Source organism: Bos indicus, chromosome 22 (genome assembly GCF_029378745.1).
Source record: "Bos indicus isolate NIAB-ARS_2022 breed Sahiwal x Tharparkar chromosome 22, NIAB-ARS_B.indTharparkar_mat_pri_1.0, whole genome shotgun sequence".
NCBI classification, from domain to species: Eukaryota; Metazoa; Chordata; class Mammalia; order Artiodactyla; family Bovidae; genus Bos; species Bos indicus.
Window position 1 is genome coordinate 4,621,956 of NC_091781.1, and position 19,217 is coordinate 4,641,172.

Below are 19,217 nucleotides of genomic sequence, written 5' to 3' on the forward strand. Positions count from 1 at the left end.
AACTCTGACTTGACTCTATGCCCTCTGACATTTTTACCCTGTAGATGGAAAAACAAAAAACAAAACCCACAGTGACAGTACCTATCTAGGTACTTCTGCGGGATCGTTTATCTAGAAATCGGGCAGTGGAAACCTCTGTGCTCCTGGAGCTTTAGGATGTCGTTCACCTACAGTGTGTCTGTTGGATTCGTCTAGCACAATATCTGGAATCTGTGGAACCTGTGGCGTTGTCCTAGGTTCTGGTTTCCAAGAAAGCTGCCCAGAAGAAAGGCCCTGCCCTCCAGGCATTTCCCTCGTTCTGGCAGTTGTGTGCAGTCACTCACTTCCAAGCCAGTAGTGCAATCCCCACTCTGCTCCTCATAGACGCTGCCCCAGATCCCACTTACAACGTACTGAAACCCAGGCTTTGCCCCCGAGCCTCTGACACTCAGATGCTGGCAAGCCCTTTCGTGTGCCTCAAATGCTGGATCTGTAAAGACAGATTTATACTTGTACTCCTTTTGTGCTCTGAGGGGCACGTTTTATGAGCTGAGAGCTGACTGGCAGTCTCCTGTGTACGCTCAATAAGGCAAAGTGCTTGTGAAGCCTCACCCCCATGGCTGTGTTCTGCCGGCTGGTGAGGACTGAAATAGTGCAAGTGGAAATGGAGCGCCACTGGAAATGCATGGACTGGCCGAGATCACAGCCCAGCATAATTTTCACGTGAAGATGTGATATCCCTCCCCCTGAGAAGCATTAAGTGCATCTCCTAGCCTATGACAAGGGATTTCTGCCAGGGCACTGCAGGGGAATGCAACCCACAGTAAGGAAGGCACCAGGTTTCCAGAATCTTAGACTGACCAGGGGATGGCTTTCAAGCTAATGGAATGATGACTCCTAAATGTGGAAAAAGCAGTGCTTCGGAACAGTTTAAGCCACTTCCTGGTTTTAATACGGGATTTTCCACAGTCACTTTGTATCCGAGAAGTGTGTCTGATGCAGACACAGCTTTGACAGCTGAGTGGACCTCTGAGGCCTGCAGGACGTGCCTGTCTTCCCAAGACTCTGGACAGTGACTGTAACTGTTTCTCTTTTCATGCAGGAATTAAGGCACTTCTAAACCATTTTCAAAATAAAGAAATAGACATTCCACATAGCATTAATTATTTTGTTATCAAATAAAACTTTTCTTGTGGCTTCCTTCCCCTCTCCTATAATATTAAGTTTTCCTTTTTCTAATCTTTCTGAGTTCTATTTCATGTCACCTATAAACCTTAAATCATCCCCCTACAGAATTTAATAAGGAGAATGCATGACAGCCACAAGTTTGAACAGTTTTCTGGGAAACATGGACTTTCAAACTAGGGGCCCCAGTTTAATGTAACAGTAAGGAGGATGGACAAATTCTAATCAATTTAAAACTCTTACTGGGGATGTGCAGTCTAAGTAAAGCAGTATACTTTTTGCACTGCGATTAAACCAACACAGTCTGGTTACATCAATCAGAAGTTTTCTGGCAATTAAGCATTTCTGACTAATACAAATAGGAAATAAAATGGTTTCTGAATAAAGACACAGAGTTCTCTTTCACCTGGGATCCCTGCTCAAATTGGTGCCTCCTCTTTCCTCCTCTCTTCAAAGCCCTCAGGGAATCCAAAGAGATACTGATTATCCAATCTTCCCATTTCCTCCACAACCCTGGATCATTGTTTCCTGCCCTCAAACCTTTATTGAAACTGCTTGTGTTAAACTGATCGATGGATTTCTATTTTCCAGGGTCAACAGCTATCCTGTCCTTAAGTGATTCCCCTTCCTAACTTCCTTCTTTACTCAAATGGTGCTCCCACCAGGTTCAACTCCATCTCAGGCCATTTCCTCTGTCTACACTTACACACACACTCAGCTTTCACTCACTTTCCTTCTTTCTCAATCTATACTTTTCCTAAGTCTCCTCTCCTTGAATTCAACTATCATTTATATGATGATAATTTTGTAGTCTTTTCTCTGGTTCAGACTTATTGATCTAGCCTCTCATTTCTGTCTCCTGAGTTTCCCTGCCTGGGTGTCTGGCATGGAGCTAGTACTATGTGACAAACTGCTGTTTCTCCTTTTGTATGTTACCCGGCAAACAGTTGCCAGCCTTCTCTGCAGTGATATGGGGCCATGTGATAGGCTTACAGCCAATGGAATATGGGTGAGCTTGACCAGATCAGATTACTTTCACTTCTGGTCCCCGTGGTGCTCTGCACGGTCCTCTAAGGTTTTCCTCTCCCCTGACAATATTGGAGGATGGTAGACCATGAGGTCCACCAGCCAGCAACATTCGGTCCACATTTATCAGAATGAAGAATACAGGGTTCTTAGACCCCTGAGAACTGGGGTTGTCAGTTACAGCAGTTAGGCTGTCCTGGTTATTACGGCACCTCCAAAATGAATCTCAGGTTCTCCCGCAAAACAAATTCCCCATCTCAGGAAATGGGACTCCAACGCGCCCCAACCAGGAGCTTTACAGTCCCCCAGAACTTATCTTACAAGCGTATCTCACATCTGTCCTCTCCCCAGGCCACAGTCACTTGACCACGTTGATGTTTCCATGGACTAGACACTCTGCGTGCATCAGCCCTGCAGGGCTCCCAGTGCACACTTTGACGACTGCCTCCTAACTGTTCTCTCTTCCACCCCTCCCATCTTTGAAGGATAATCTGATTCTTCACCATCACCTGTTTTTCATCTTAAAAATAAATGACACCAATTTTCTGCTAATAAATAAATGTATATGCTGCTTTAGAAATTTTGGAAAACTCAGAAAAATATTAAATAGAAAATAAATGTCAATAGCAATTTTATTATTAATACCTCTGTATAAGCACTGTTAAACATTTGGTTCCCCCTTTATGGATTACAGCCTTGTTGTAGCAAAGGGGCTTGTTAACTCAATGAAGCTATAAGCCATGCCATGCAGGGATGGCTAAGACAGATGGGTCATAATGAAGAGTTCTGACAACAGGTGGTCCACTGGAGGAGAAAGCATTGTTGCAAACAAGCCAATGGAGATGATGGAATTCTAGCTGAGTTATTTAAAAATCTTAAAATATGATGCTGTTAAAGTGCTGCACTCAATAATTCAGCAAATTTGGAAACTCAGCAGTGGCCACAGTACTAGAAAAAGTCAGTTTTCATTCCAATTCTGAAGAAGGGCAATGCCAGAGAATGTTTAAACTATCATACAATTGTGCTCATTTCACACGCTAGCAAAGTAATGCTCAAAATCCTTCAAGCTAGGCTTCAGCAGTATATCAATTGAGAACTTTCAGATGTAGAACCTGGGTTTAGAAAAGGCAGAGGAACCAGAAATCAAATTGCCAACATTCATGGAATCATAGAAAAGGCAAGGGAATTCCAGAAAAACATGTACTTCTCCTTTGTTGACTATACACAAACCTTTGACTGTATGATCATGAAAAACTGTAGAAAATTCTTAAAGGGATGGAACTATCAGACTACCTTACCTGCCTCCTGAGAAACCTGTATGTGGGTCAAGAAGCAACAGTTAGAACCGGACATGGAACAAATGACTGGTTCCAAATTGGGAAAGGAGTACATCAAGGCTGTCTATTGTCACCCTGCTTATTTAACTTCCATGCAGAGTATATCATGCAAATGCCAGGCTGGATAACTCATAAGCTGGAATCAAGACTGCTGGGAGAACAACCTATCAGGCAGATGATACTACTCTAATGGCAGAAAGCAAAGAAGAACTAAGAGCCTCTTGATGAGGGTGAAAGAGGAGAGTGAAAAACTGGCTTGAAACTTAACATTCAAAAAACTAAGATCATGGCACCTGACTCCATTCAGTTCAGTTCAGTCGCTCAGTCATCTCCAACTCTTTGCGACCCCATGAACCACAGCACGCCAGGCCTCCCTGTCCATCACCAACTCCTGGAGTTCACCCAAACCCATGTCCACTGAGTCAGTGATGCCATCCAATCATCTTATCCCCTGTCGTCCCCTTCTCCTGCCCTCAATCTTTCCCAGCATCAGGGTCTTTTCAAATGAGTCAGCTCTTTGCATCAGGTGGCCAAAGTATTGGAGTTTCAGCTTCAACATCAGTCCTTCCAATGAACACCCAGGACTGATCTCCTTTAGGATGGACTGGTTGGATCTCCTTGCAGTCCAAGGGACTCTTAAGAGTCTTCTCCAACACCACAGTTCAAAAGCATCAATTCTTAGGCGCTCAGCTTTCTTTATAGTCCAACTCTCACATCCATCCATGACTACTGGAAAAACCATAGCCTTGACTAGACGGACCTTTGTTGACAAAGTAATGTCTCTGCTTTTTAATATGCTGTCTAGGTTGGTCATAACTTTCCTTCCAAGGAGTAAGCGTCTTTTAATTTCCTTTAGGATTGACTGGTTTGGTCTCTTTGCTGTCCAAGGAACTGATCCCATTACTTCATGGCAAATAGAAGGGGTAAAAGTGAAAGCAGTGACAGATTTTATTTCCTTGGGCTCCAGAATCACTGAGGACAGTGACTGCAGCCATGAGATTAAAAGATGCTTGCTCCTTGGAAGGAAAGCAATGAAAAACCTAGACAGCATAATAAAAAGCAGAGCCATCACTTTGCCAGCAAATTTCCACATAGTCAAAGCTATGGTTTTTCCAGTAGTCATGTATGGATGTGAGAGTTGGACCATAAGAAAGCTGAGCGTGGAAGAATTGATGCTTTCAGATTGTGGTGCTGGAGAAGAGTCTTGAGAGTCCATTGGACGGCAAAGGAGAACAAACCAGTCCATCCTAAAGGAAATCAGTCCTGAATATTCATTGGAAGGATTGATGCTGAAGCTGAAGCTCCAATCCTTTGACCCCCTGATGCGAAGAGCTGGCTCATTGGAAAAGACTCTGGTGCTGGGAAAGATTGAAGACAAAAGGAAAAGGTGGCTACAAAGGATGAGATCATGAAGATACTAATAGCATCACAACTCAATGAACATGAATTTGAGCAAACTCCAGGAGATAGTGTAGGACAGAGGAGCCTGCAGTCCACAGGGTCACAAAGAGTCAGACCCGACTTAGCAACCGAACAACAACAATAAAACATTTGGTTCACAGACTTCCTATGCCATGTTTATATGTATACATTTTATAGGTTTCTTACTAATACTACATGAAGGGGAGCAGAATATATACCCAAAATATACATCTTTGGCATACGAATAACTTTAGGCTGATTATTTTTAAGCAATAGCACACACAGGAGAAGCTCTGAGAACTGAAGAGAAGGTGTCCTTATGTAAGAGACAATCCCCTTATCAATGTAAGGGAAATTATTATAGGGTGGGCTCAGTCAAGAGTCTAGAAAAGTAAAGAGAAAAATTTTTTCCTTCTATATACATCCTACATATATCCTTCCTACACACACACACACACACACACACACACACAGTGAAAAACAACAGCTCCCTGTCTCAGCCCTCTCAATTTCCAACCCCACCCCTTAGAAGATTCAGGGGTTTTTCTCCATATTTTTAAATGACATGCTTGTGCTGCTATTCCTTGATTTTTTAATTACATATGTTATCAACTGACTTTGGTATTAGGAAAATGAGGATCAAGTTCTGTTGCATCCACACAAACCTACTTAATAAAATTATGCCACCTTTTTTTGGTTAAATCAATAATGGCATTTACATTATTATTACTCTGCAAATGTTATTTAAAATTAAACTTCATATTTCTTTTCTTGCTCAAGTTTTTTTCTGGAGTTTAATGATTGTTTCTACTTACTTTCTTCTTACTATTCTCTATCACAAATGTATCTCTATATCCTCAAAAGAATTGAGTATGCTTTTCCCTACATAAAACACATTCAGTTCAGGTCAGTTGCTGAGTCGTGTCCAACTCTTTGCGACCCCAAGGACTGCAGCACTCCAGGCTTCTGTGTCCGTCACCAACTCCCAGAGCTTACTCAAACTCATGTCGATTGAGTCAGTGATGCCATCCAACCATCTCATCTAAAAACACATTAGACATTCAATTAAAAACATTTTGAAAAGTCCTCCATATTCATGTTCCAATCTGGACTACATTTTAGTATCCAAAATAAATGTTGTTGTGCTCTGTCATGTCTAACCCATGAACTGTAGCCCATTAAGCTACGGGATTTTCTGTCCATGGGATTTTCCAGGCAGGAATACTGGAGCGGGTTGCCATTTTCTCCTCAAGGGGATCTTCCTGTCTCAGGGATCAAACCTGCATCACTTGCGTCTCCTGCATCAGCAGGCACATTCTTTACCACTAGTGCCACCTGGGAAGCCCAACCAAAATACACAAGTAATGCTTAAAAGTAAATAAAAAATGGAGAAAAAAGGTGTGAAAAGGCTCTTCACAGATGCAAAAATCAATGGCCATTAAGCATGTGAAAAGTGGTTCCATTTCATGGGTATTGGCAAAGTTGAAATGTTTGATGATTCTAAGTTTATTGCAAAGTTAAAGTGGTACCTTTTGGGAAAGTGTGACATAATCTAATGAAGTTGCAGACATGCATGATCTACACCACAGCAATTCACTAAAGATGACATACTCTAAAGTGACTTTTGCTCTCGTACATGAGTGGTGTGTACACTTATGCATTCTGCTGCATTGTTCTTATAGCTCCTGAGGGCAACAGTTCTGATGCCCATCAATAGGATGACAGATACGTGAGTGATTGTAAGTATATTCATGCAGTGGGCTGCAGTGCTGCAGTGAGATGAACAAAGTGCTTATCTGTATGAGTGAATCTCATATAACAAATGCCAGAAAAGGATGAAATGCCAATTTTAACATCCTAATTATTCCCAGGAGAAAGTACTTGTGAAATGATGGGGTAGGAATATGCAGAGGATGTCCATGGGGTCGCTAAGAGTTGGACACGACTGAGCGACTTCACTTTCACTTTTTACTTTCATGCATTGGAGAAGGAAATGGCAACCCACTCCAGTGTTCTTGCCTGGAGAATGCCAGGGACTGGGGAGCCTGGTGGGCTGCCGTCTATGGGGTCACACAGAGTCAGACACGACTGAAGCGACTTAGTGGCAGCAGCAGCATAACCATATTAGCATTTTCTTCTGAATTATCATGGTGACTACATTATATGATTTATTTCTCTTTATCTGAAATGTTTCGTCATACATAAAAAACCTGAGTAATATTAATACCTTGTAGGAGAGCATATTTGTCGTGAGTTTTGATTAGGTAGAAACTAGATGATTGAGTAGGTAGAAACTGGTTGTAAGGTCCCCACTGAATGATTCTCCAGAAACAGGATTACAAAAATGTTATTTAACAGAACAGAGAGGAAAGGGCTTCATTATTTTTTTTTCTTATTCTTTCCCTCTAAATTTCTCTTAGAGACTAGAGATGCTGTGTTTGGATGGTATTTTGGGACTGAGTCTCCTGGCTTGATTTGGGGCTAATGGGCAATTTCATTTTGACTCAAGGGAACTTTATGCCTTAAAGTACATGAAACGGCCATTAAATACTTGACTAGAGAAACAAACTTTGAATATGTCATTCTGTCATTATAACTGGGAAATAACTACAGAACATTTCAGCCTTTTGTAACAGCAAAGCTTGCAGACCTGTATGGAAATGTTGACAGTTTTTCCAGATTTGCACCAGCTTTGGAGAAAGCAATGGCAAGCCACTCCAGTACTCTTGCCTAGAAAATCCCATGGATGGAGGAGCCCGGTAGGCTGCAGTCCATGGGGTCGCTAGGAGTCGGACACGACTGAGAGACTTCACTTTCACTTTTCACCCTCACACAATGGAGAAGGCAATGGCAACCCACTCCAGTGTTCTTGCCTGGAGAATCCCAGGGACGGCAGAGCCTCGTGGGCTGCCATCTATGGGGTTGCACAGAGTCAGACACGACTGAAGCGACTTAGCAGCAGCAGCAGCAGCAAGTGTGGTAAGCGTATGAATTGCTAATTCAGCAAAGGTTCTCTGCCAATGACGTTTATTAACAAAACTTCTAACTCAGTCCTGATTTTTCTGCATGTATTTCACTTTGGATTGAACGCATCTCTGCCTTGGATTGTCAATGGTTCCCACTGTGATGACTGAAGAAGGGCAACAGGCATGGAAGATTAAAGGGATTGGGGGGGGACTTCCCTGGTGGTCCAGTGGCTCAGACTCTGTGCTCCCAGTGCAGGGGGCCCAGGTTAGACCCCTGGTCAGGGAACTAGATCTCACACGCTGCAACTGAAAGACCTCGTATGCTGCAACTGAACAATCCCACATGTCGCAACGAAGACTGAAGATTCTGCATGTCGCAACTAACAATCCCACATGTCACAATGAAGACTGAAGATTCTGCATGTCGCAACTGACACACAATGTAGCCAAAGGACTAAATATATATATATATATATATATATATATTTTTAGTAAAAACAGTTTAAGGGATTATGTTAAGCTCCAGATCCCATCACAATGCTAGAGGTTCCTGTGTGTTACTCTGGCCTATGTTAAAAGGGGTTCTATGCTGTTCTTCACTGAAAGCAATACACCAAAATGAGAGGTTTTGAATTCACTCCAAATTTTATCAACTTACTGTCTTGCGCTGTGGAAAGTAATTCCCAATTTCTCGGCTTTACATACTAAAATGCTGAAAGATTTACAGCAGTCACAAAGGTAGAGTAAGGCTCACTAGATGTTTAGAAATGTCTACTAGTAAGTTGCCCTTCTTCTAAAGCATTCTAGATTCTGACACTAATTAGGTGTTGTCTACTTATTAAGTGCTAGATGATGAATGTTTTTACTGAGTTTTGAAGTTCTAGGGAAGGAATTGTGAGACATAAGCACTATTGGCAGTGAACAATACACATGATGAACAGAATGATAAAACTCTCAAGATATTTCTGTAGCATATTTTTAGCTATTTCCCTGGTGGGACTGGAATCTAAACTGAAAGGTACAACCAACATAAAGAAACATCGACACATCTGAACTTTCAGGATGGATCTTCAGGATGTCATGTGAGTTGTGATTTAGGAGGAAATGATAAGTTTCTGTATTAGCTAATTTGTATCCAGAAAAGTCAATTTCCAGAACCATAGTCAGTCTGCCCTAGAAATAGTCTACTGACTCAGGAAGACATATAAAATCTGCTCTTTGATTAGGAAAAGAATGCTTAAGGACTTGGGAAAAAATAAAACATTGCACCCAGCGCTTCAAAGCATCACTTCCCAGCAGTTTTAGAACTATTTCCTAAAGTCTGTAGGCGGTGCCAGGGCACCGAAGTGGCAGTCCTTGGTGCTCCCCCTCCAGGCAGCTTCTGTGGCAAGATGACTGAGTTCTCAGCCTGATCATGCCAGTACCCAACCACCCCCAGGCATTGTGAACTTTGTTTTAGAGACATTTTTCCCTTCCTTGTGTCTAAGTGGGTTAAAAACAGACACTTTTACCAATTATAGGAAGCAACTTCATTACACTAAAAAAAAGAATGCATTTCATTGATTACCTATAGCTGCTAGGTAAACCAGAGAATGATTATCCTCCATACTTAGAAGGTGTTCTCATAGTCTGTTGATTCCAAGTCAGGAATCAAAGAATTCTAAGTCAGGAATCAGGAACCAAAGACCCATTTTTATAGCAGTTTTTCAAGATAGATGTATATTTACTTGATTTTTCCAAAGCGACTTATGTATGCTAAGAACCATCTAGGGCTCTCCAAGTCTTAGGTTCTTTTTTTTTTTTTTTTTTTTAACATTTAGGAGTGGAGAATCTAGAAAACTCAAAAAAGTCTTTTTTGAGACAAGAATAGTTTTGACTCCAAAGGAATAAAAGTTAATTTTATATGGCTTAAGTGCAAAGGAAGGGATATATTTGGGTTAAAAGTGGAGCAGCAGGCAGGGAAAGGATGCAACGGAGCTCAGAAATGGTCTCCTTTTAGGCCACACTGCTACAATGCTGATTTATGCCTAATTCCTAATTAAAAAAAAAAAAAAAATACCTAAAAGACCCAGAGGAAGGGCTTTGATATGCTTAAGAGTGAAACGGAGGATGAGAAAAGTAAGAAAATCTAGCACTCCAAGGAGAATTAGACACGGAGAATAAAATGAATGTCATTCTCAGAAGAAATGGGGTTTGAAGCTGACAAAGCAACAGCTGTCCATGGTGAAATCTCACTGAATCCTTTAGCATTTGCAATGTGTAGATGACAAAAGAGATTTCGAGAAGGGCAGTGATTTGTTCAGGGTCATGCAATTCCTAAGTGAGGGATCTGTGACTGGAATCTGGACTTTTTCTCTCAGCCCCTTCTTTTCTTTATATTATGTAATCTACTGGTTTCTTGGGCTCCAAAATCACTACAGATGGTGACTGCAGCTTTGAAATTAGAAGATGCTTGCTTCTTGGAAGGAAAGATATGACAAATCAAGACAGTGTTTTTCAAAGCAAAGATATCACTTTGCTGACAAAGCTCCATCCAGTCAAAGCTATGGCTTTTCCAGTAGTCATGCACGGATCTGAGAGTTGGACCGCAAAAAGGCTGAGTGCCAAAGAACGGATGCTTTTAAATTGTAGTGCTGGAGAAGACTCTTGAGAGTTCCTTGGACAGCAAACCAGCCAATCCTAAAAGAAATCTACCCTGAATATTCATTGCAAGGACTGATGCTGAAGCTGAAACTCCAGTCTTTTGGCCACATGATGCAAAGAGCCAACTTACTGAAAAAGACTCTCAGGCTGGCAAAGATTGAAGGAGAAGAGGGCAACAAAGGATGAGATGGTTAGACAGCATCACTGATTCAATGGACATGAACTTGGGCAAACTCTGGGAGATAGTGGAGCACAGGGAGGCCTGGCATGCTACAGTCCATGGGGTTGCAAAGAGCTGGACACGACTTAGCGACTGAACAACAAAACCTACGGCCTAGCAGTGTAGGTGTGTTAGTGTTTGTCAGATAAGACTGTAATGAGTGTCAGATGACACTGTGAATCTGTAAGGTTTGGGGGAGGACACAATGGAGGTTCTCTGTGGTCTCAGGTTTGGGATTTGCCTCAAGGAGTCTGTGAGGAATGCCAGTGAGTCATTTCTTCTCTAAGATGTAGGCTGTGCTAGGGCTTTGAATTACAGAAAGGAGAGAAAGAAATGGTATGACTAATTAAATAATTATGAAGTATTAAGTGTGCAAATGAGAGTATGTAGAATCATATAAGTTGTGCTTGTTTTGTGTGTGTGTGTGTGTGTGTGTGTTTTTAATGACTGGGGATGTATACTTATGGATGTTTTCCTTGTGGATGATTCTAAGGTTACTTAAGTCAGAAGTTGGTTAATTCTGAGTCAGTTCCTAAACGCTCTTGATTTTCTTTCTGGGAGTCATCTGACTTTAGGACTCATACTTTGAGTGTGAGAAACTTGAATTCATCTCCTAGGAAATACATTCATTAAAGGCCAGTGAATGTCAGTTTCTGTATCAGCTAACTATTGCTGTCTAACAAATCAGCTCCAGGAAAGCCAGTGGTATAGGTCTAGTCCAAACTCAGAGGCCTGAGGACTGGGAAAGGCAGTGGTAGATTGCTTGGTCAGAGTCCAAAGGCCCAAGAACCAAGAGCTCCAGTGTCCAAGGACAGGAGAAGATGATGTCCCAGCTCAAGTAGAGAGCAAATTTGCCCTTCCTCTGCCTTATTGTTCTATTTATCTATCTACCCAGGCCCTCAGTGGACTGGGTAATGCCCACCTGCATTCGTGAGGCTGATTCTCTTTAGTCTATGAAACTAAATGCTAATATCTTCCAAAAACACACTCAGAGACACACCCACAAATGCATCCCTTCGCCCACTCAAGTTGACACCTAAAATTAGCCATTATACCAAGTGATCATCTGATTTTACTGTGTCTTCATTATATTCATTATAATTTTTCCACTTGCCGGGGCAGATTAAGACTATTTGAAAGTGATTTGGCCCATTGTTTCCCTTCCACGAATCTTAGATTTAGAGTTGACTTAATGATTATCCTCAGTTTAGGCCACATTTTTATCATTATTTCTTGTAGGTCCTTTGTTTTGTATTAAAATTTTTTTTCTCCTTAATTCTCTTAACTCTGTCTCCTTCTGTTCCCTTCTCTACCTTTGGCAATGATTCTGAATCTTAAATGTGCAGTTGTCCCTTGGAATCTGCAGGGGATTGGTTCCAGGAGTCCCTGTGGATACCAAATTCTGAGGATGCTCAAGTCCTTTATATAAAATGGCCACAGTATTTGTAGACAACCTATGCACATCATCCTGCACACTTTAAATCATCTCTAGATTTCTTATAATACCTAAACAATATAAATGCTATGTAAATAGTTCCCAATGAATGGTAAATTCAAGTTTTGCTTTTTGAAACTTTCTGGAATTTTTCTGGAATATTTTTGATTCCTGGTTGTTTGAATCCATGGATGTATAACCCCTGGTTCCTGTTTGTATCTGTTCTTTCAAAATGTGTGTTGATAGTTTTGTGCTATTGTATTTTTTAATTATGTAAGTAATATTGTATTATAGATCTCATTTTATTTCTTGTTTTGCACTCAGCAATTCTCTAATTACATTCATTCATGTCACCATGCATATGTATCATCGATTTCTTATCATTGCTATTAATATATAGTGTTTAGGGGTTTGCACCCACCACTGGGTTGAGACTCAGACTGCTTCCAGTTCTCCATGAACACAAATAACCCTTAAAAGAAAATATACATGCTCTCTTAGGTGCCAAATCTTATGGTACGATTCTAAGCAGTCTGGTATGTCTATATGCCATTAATACAGTGTTTAAAGGCTTAAAGCAGGAGAAAGACTCGATTGTATTTTTAGAAGTGACTAGATGTCATGTGTAAATGATGCTAAGCTTGGGTGAAAACTGAAAGCAAGGTGGTCACTTAGGGTTCTGTTGATCACCCAGGCAAAGCTGATACAACCAGAAAGAGTCAGAGAGAAGGAAGAGGGCAGGATGGAGGACCTGAGAGGAGTTCGGGGGCTAAAATGACGGGTGTGACATTTCTCCTGGAAAGAGAAGGAAGTGAGAGCTTGGAATCTAGGACAAGTCCGACATTCCTGCCTGGGTTGCATGACTGGGAAAAAATGGTTACATTCCAGGATGGTTTCTCCCCCAGATGAGGAATGCTGGAAAAGAAGCAGGTTAGGAGAGTAAAGAAAACAAGCACATTCATCAAGGGCTTAGTATCACACGAAAGCTCTCAGAGCTGTGTGTGTGTGTGTGTGTGTGTGTTTTAATTCCTTTTCTCCAAAAGCAGTGTACATTTTCCCTAATATATTAGATCTGAGAGCCTGTTCTATTTTGTGCTTGACATCCAATATATGTACGTATGTTTTTATTAAATTCTAAATATATCCAGAGGGTTTGCTTATTAATTGAATTTCCTGAGGCATAACTCATTCCCATGAGGTGCTAATAATCTGATACATTCAGGTCTTTAATGCTAGAAGTGTTGATGAGAGCAGTTAAATAACTTCTTAAGCACTCTATTAGTTATATTTGTCTTTTAACTTGCGTAGAGTGTGAGTTTCTTTCATTATCCCTATCTCATACACATACACACACACACACACATACACACATCTTCCTGTTTTAGGAAGCCTTCAACCATAACCATCTGATGTGTTATCCTTCAAAAGACAGACTTATCAGATCTAAAAGCATCACCTCGATCACCCTGCTCCTCGTAGAAGACACCTGCCCTGGCTTTTGAGAGAAGGTTAAGTGAAACCAGAAGGCTTCTGTGTTCTAGCTCACTGACCTCCCTTAAAGGCTGTTCTCTGCGTCCTCCCACCGGATTGAATCAGTGCGTCCCATTATGTGAAGTCTCCGATGTGAAAGGATCAGCATCCTTTTTCAAGCAGGGGCGCAGGCTGGGTGAAGCCACCACCCAGCATCCCAGGGAACAGACTTCCCGGGAAGCAGTGGTGAGGTTGCACCTGCGGGGCCCCTGGTACCCAAGGCAGAGCACTGCTCCCCACTGGAAGAGAGGATGTCAGGGAGAAAGGTGATGGGGTCGCCACGACAGAAGAGTGACAGCAATTTAAATAGGGGTGATGGGATGACACCACAGAGGAAGCTCTTCTGAGAGCAGTTCTGAGAATGACTAGCTCTGACAGTTCAAACAGTGCAGCTCTTAGATTTCTGCAACATCTGGGAAAATCTGAACATGGTTTGGTTTGTTTGATTTGAAAATTGGCTAAATGCCGTAAGGGGTTTCATGAAGGAAAACCTCCAGCATTTGTATCAATCATGTAATTGTCACAGATTCATTCCAATGGAGTTTTGTGTTGTTGTTGCTATTTATAGCATTTATTCTTTCTGGGTGACTTTGGTGTATCTGATGTTCTAAAAACCAACTTGCAAATTCAGCACCACATGAAAATTCTGATGTGAATGCTAGTTTCCGCTTCAGGGAGTTACTATGTGTCAGATACTGATTAATTCTAATAACATTGTAAGTTAGGTGCATTTACAATGATTTTTAAAATTAGAAGATTGAGCTCCTAGAGGAGAAGGGAGCTTTTCCAAGTATTCTATTACTACTTATACAATAAAACACTGGGCCTGGGACTTACAGTCTGGCTACAACAGTTTTTCTTTGATTTGTCTTCCAGCTTCTTACATTTCTAAAAAACAAGTCCGGGTGATTTTAAACCTTTGTAGTGGAGCATAAAGATCCTGGGAACATCAAAGTCAAGCCATGCTTAGAACTTCTTCCTGGGATGCTGACAACTCACACGAAAGTTTTTAGATACAACATCATGTACTTAACAATACAGCTTAATCAACTTGGGAAACAAATCTTGGGGTCAAGGTTTATATATGAAAGCCAGGATTTTTTTTTTTTTTTTGAAAGCTAAGACTTTTAAAGCTTGTGAACATATCGATCCAAATAGTGTGGCAACTTGAAAACTCATATGATTAAATCTTTAGATTTAAGTCCAAGTGAATATAAACATGGAAGAGGAGAGGTATTTTATCAGCCCCAGAATCTAGAAAAATGATTCCAGCCAGGGAATAGAAACTTCAAGGAATTTCTACAACACAGAACACAGATCAGGAGCAGACATGATAACATTCGACAGGTTGGTAATTTAGTGCCCCTTCAAATCCACGTTCTCTAGTATCTGGTAAGAATTTATTTGTAAATGACATGAAGCATTGCCCAAGCTGAGGGTGGGGGTTAGGGTTAGGGGTTTTAGTCTGCCCCAAGTTCCAACATGTGCTTCCCAGGTAGCAATTAATAGGAGCCTCCCCGTAAAGCCTTCCCCTTCCCAAAGCTGTTCAATGATAATCTCTTGTTACATAAGCAGGTTTCTCATGGATTTAAGCCTACTTTAAGCCAGTTATTCCTTCTAACCATGTAGTGCTGGTCTTTCCTGCTGCATCCTTCTATCTTACTGTTTACAGATTAGGACTGTTTCCTACATTTCTGGTGAGCACTACTTTCTCCTCCAGGAGAAATAAATCAACTGTATTTATTGATAAATACAGTTGTCTTCTTTTGCATGTTTCCAGTAATATTTTTGTTCCACATTGATGCACCTCCCAGCATTTGAGCTTGGTGACCCTTCAAGCCTCCTCTGATCCAAATGACACTAATTTGAAAGAAAATACAATCTGTACCCCCACCTCACTGCTTGCAGACAGCAAGCAATTAGAAAAAATATTAAGCTAAAGGCGATTGTCTTTTCTAATTTGAAGCAAATATGCACTGGAAGTGAGCAGGAAGTGTGAGGGGGAGGACAGTGAGGCACATTTTAATCTTACCAAGTCTTGAGGACATACTGCAAGAAATGCAGGGCTGGAGGAAGTTGGGACCTGGTGTGTCACACACTCTGTATTTGCATATGGTGCCTTAGAAGGTGTCAGGGCAGCTTCCAGGAAAGGACAGGGTCCCAGGAAAAGGGGTTGCCCTGCCTGCCTATCACACGGCTGCCAACACAATGGAAAAGTCTCTGCAGACACGCAAAGTGCCCTACAGCCAAACCAAAACAAGTCAAACAAACAAAACCGAAATACTGCTCTTATCCCTTCTTCTACTGCTAATTCTGGCTGCTGCACCAAATCAAAGTTCAATAAAAATAAACTTTCCCTTCTTTCTCCACACTGATCACCTTTTCTAGAATCTATCTCTTGTTCCCAGGGCTGGGAAAAAGAAAATCTCTCTCAATAAAAACTAACAGAAGAAAAGGTGAGACACTTAAAAACTACATTTAAATTAATAGATAATGAATCACAGCAAATTTATCACTATCACTAAGAAGTACTATAAGAAGATATAGAGAGCAGACTGGGGGTTGCCAAGGGGGCTGGGGTGGGGGGATGGGTGGGGAGGTTGGGATTAGCAGCCACAGTCACATACAGGATGGATAGGCTCCAAGGTCCTCCTGTATAGTATGGGGAGCGATATTCAATATCCTGTGATAAGCCATCATGAAAAAGGATATGTATAACTGAGTCACTTTGCTGTACAGTCAAAATTACTCACAACATTGTAAATCAGCTATCTTTGTTCAGTCACTCAGTCCTGTCTGACTCTGTGACCCTATGGACTGCAGCACACCAGCTTCCCTGTCCTTCACCATCTCCTGGAGGTTGCTCAAACTCATGTCCATTGAGTTAGTGAAGCCATCCAACCATCTCGTCCTCTGTTGTCCCATTCTCCCCTATCTTCACTCTTTCCCAGGATCAGGGTCTTTTCTAAATCACCTATAGCTCAATAAAATAAAATTTAAAACTACTATAAGAAAAATGAGAAAAATCTCTAATAAGTATTCTCAAAGACAACAGATATGGTATCTACGAAATTTCAATACAAAAAGGAAAAGATGGAGTTAAAAATGTTCATGGTTATAACTGCTATATGAATATGACTGACAAATTTAAAAATATGATGAAGCAATGGAAAACATAGTAGAATGTTTAGAAGTTTAAATCAATGAAGAAGAAAAAAGCACAAGACCTCTTGTCTAAGTCATAGGGAGAAAGGGAGTGATCACCAGTGCTCTTTTCTAAATATTTTTAATTCTCTGCTCAGGTTCCAAGATAAAACCAAAAACACCCAGTTAAACTTGAATATCAGTTGAATGATGAATTTTTTAAAATATATATATATATGCTGCTGCTGCTAAGTCGCTTCAGTCGTGTCCGACTCTGTGTGACCCCATAGATGGCAGCCCACCAGGCTCCCCAGTCTCTGGGATTCTCCAGGCAAGAACACTGGAGTGGGTTGCCATTTCCTTCTCCAATGCATGAAGTGAAAAGTGAAAGTGAAGTCGCTTAGCTGTGTCCAACTCTTAGCGACCCCATGGACTGCAGCCTACCAGGCTCCTCCGTCCATGGGATTTTCCAGGCAAGAGTACTGGAGTGGGATGCCATTGCCTTCTCCAAAAATATATGTATAAATATGTCTAAAATATTGCATTGGGGCATATGTATATTAAAATTCACTAACTTAAATGAAGTTAAATTAATATTTGAAATTAAATTAAATATTAATGAAATTAATATTTAAATGGGAATTCTGTAGTTTCATTTGTTAATTTCCAGCGACCCTACTCTGTCCTTGGGGTTTGACAGGATATGTTTCCCCACCTCCTGAAGAAGCTAAACGTGACCATGGCACCTGCTCTGGCCACGGACATGACAGTGGTGGGGATCTGAGTCACTTCCAATGGGGAAGTGCTACGAGCCAGTGAACAACCTGTCAGTAGAAACCCCAATCAACACACCTAAGACAATTAGTATGAGGGGGGAATAAACCTTTGTGTTTAAACCACTAAAATCTGGGGATTCTTTCTTACTGCAGCATAATCTAGTCTAAAATACTAGACAGATTATGAGTAAATACATAAGAGCTGACTCATTAGAAAAGACCCTGATGCTGGGAAAGCTTGAAGGCAGGTGGAGAAGGGAATGACAGAGGATGAGATGGTTGGATGATAGCACCAACTCGGTGGACATGAGTTTGAGCAAGCTCCAGGACAGGGAAGCCTGGCATACTGCAGTCCATGGGGTCACAAAGAGTTGGACACAACTGAGCGACTGAACAACAACAACAAAATACAAGAGTAATGATGCAGTTGGGAAACAGATACATGTAATTAACATTACAAATGCACTTCCACCCACAATTATTTGACCAGACCTAGTCACAGGTCCCACGCAGGAGTAACAACAACAGGTATAACCCGACTCTGCCTCTGAAAGGGGAGAACCAGTAACAAAGTGAACACTACTAACATGATTACACAGAGATGAAAGGATGCAGCAGGGAAGAAAACAATCTCTAAATAAAAAGGTTTAAAAGTCTGACAACAGAAGTTAAAGAAATGTAAAAGTCTAGGTATTGGTAAATATGTTCAATAAAATAAGAACACTTAGAAACAAAAGGTAAAAGCTAATTATCTTCAATATACAAGAGCATTTTCAATATATGGCCATTAAATTATCCCTTCCTGTCATTATGAGAAACTTGGTTTTATTTCTCTATTTTGGGGGTGCTGGGAACTTTGTACCTCTAGTTTTTTTTTTCCAGCCCCTTTCTCAGACCAAAGCTGCCAGGTGACATCGTTCTGACCAATAGGAAGTATTAATAACTGGAAGTCACTGTGAGTGGGGCCCCAGGAGAATGGTGTGAACTCCAAAGAGACAAGTCTTTGCCTTTTATCCTTGCCCATCCTCTCACCTGGAGCATATCTATCATGCTGGAGGTGGCACACCCATTTGTGACAATGAGGAAATAAGCAGGAGACTAAAAGCTGTGAGCTAGGGAGGAATGAGTGGAAAGACAGAAGGAGCTGCTTGGATATGGATTTATTTTATGATTAAAATAAAAGCTCAGATTACTAAAGGCACTGTAGGATAAACAGTCTTTTAAAAGAAGCCAAGTTATACCTGTCAAAGGGGTTCCTCCAGTCCTTAAGAAAGCTTACTCTAGAAGTTTATCCGAGGACCCCACTATTAATGCTTTATAAGTAATTCCCTGTAGTTATGCTTACTAAAATTTTCGAGTAATTATTTCTCATTCTTATTCCAGAATGATGTGTTATTCGTTTTCAACCAGTCTTTCTGAGTATCTATAATGTCGACTTTTGGAAGAATTCTTGTAGATGTTGTAAGTTTAATTTTACCACAAGTTAAATAAAACATCAAGTGTGTATTTGTAATGCTAACATACAAAAGAAGTCAAATATAATTCTTAGCAGAT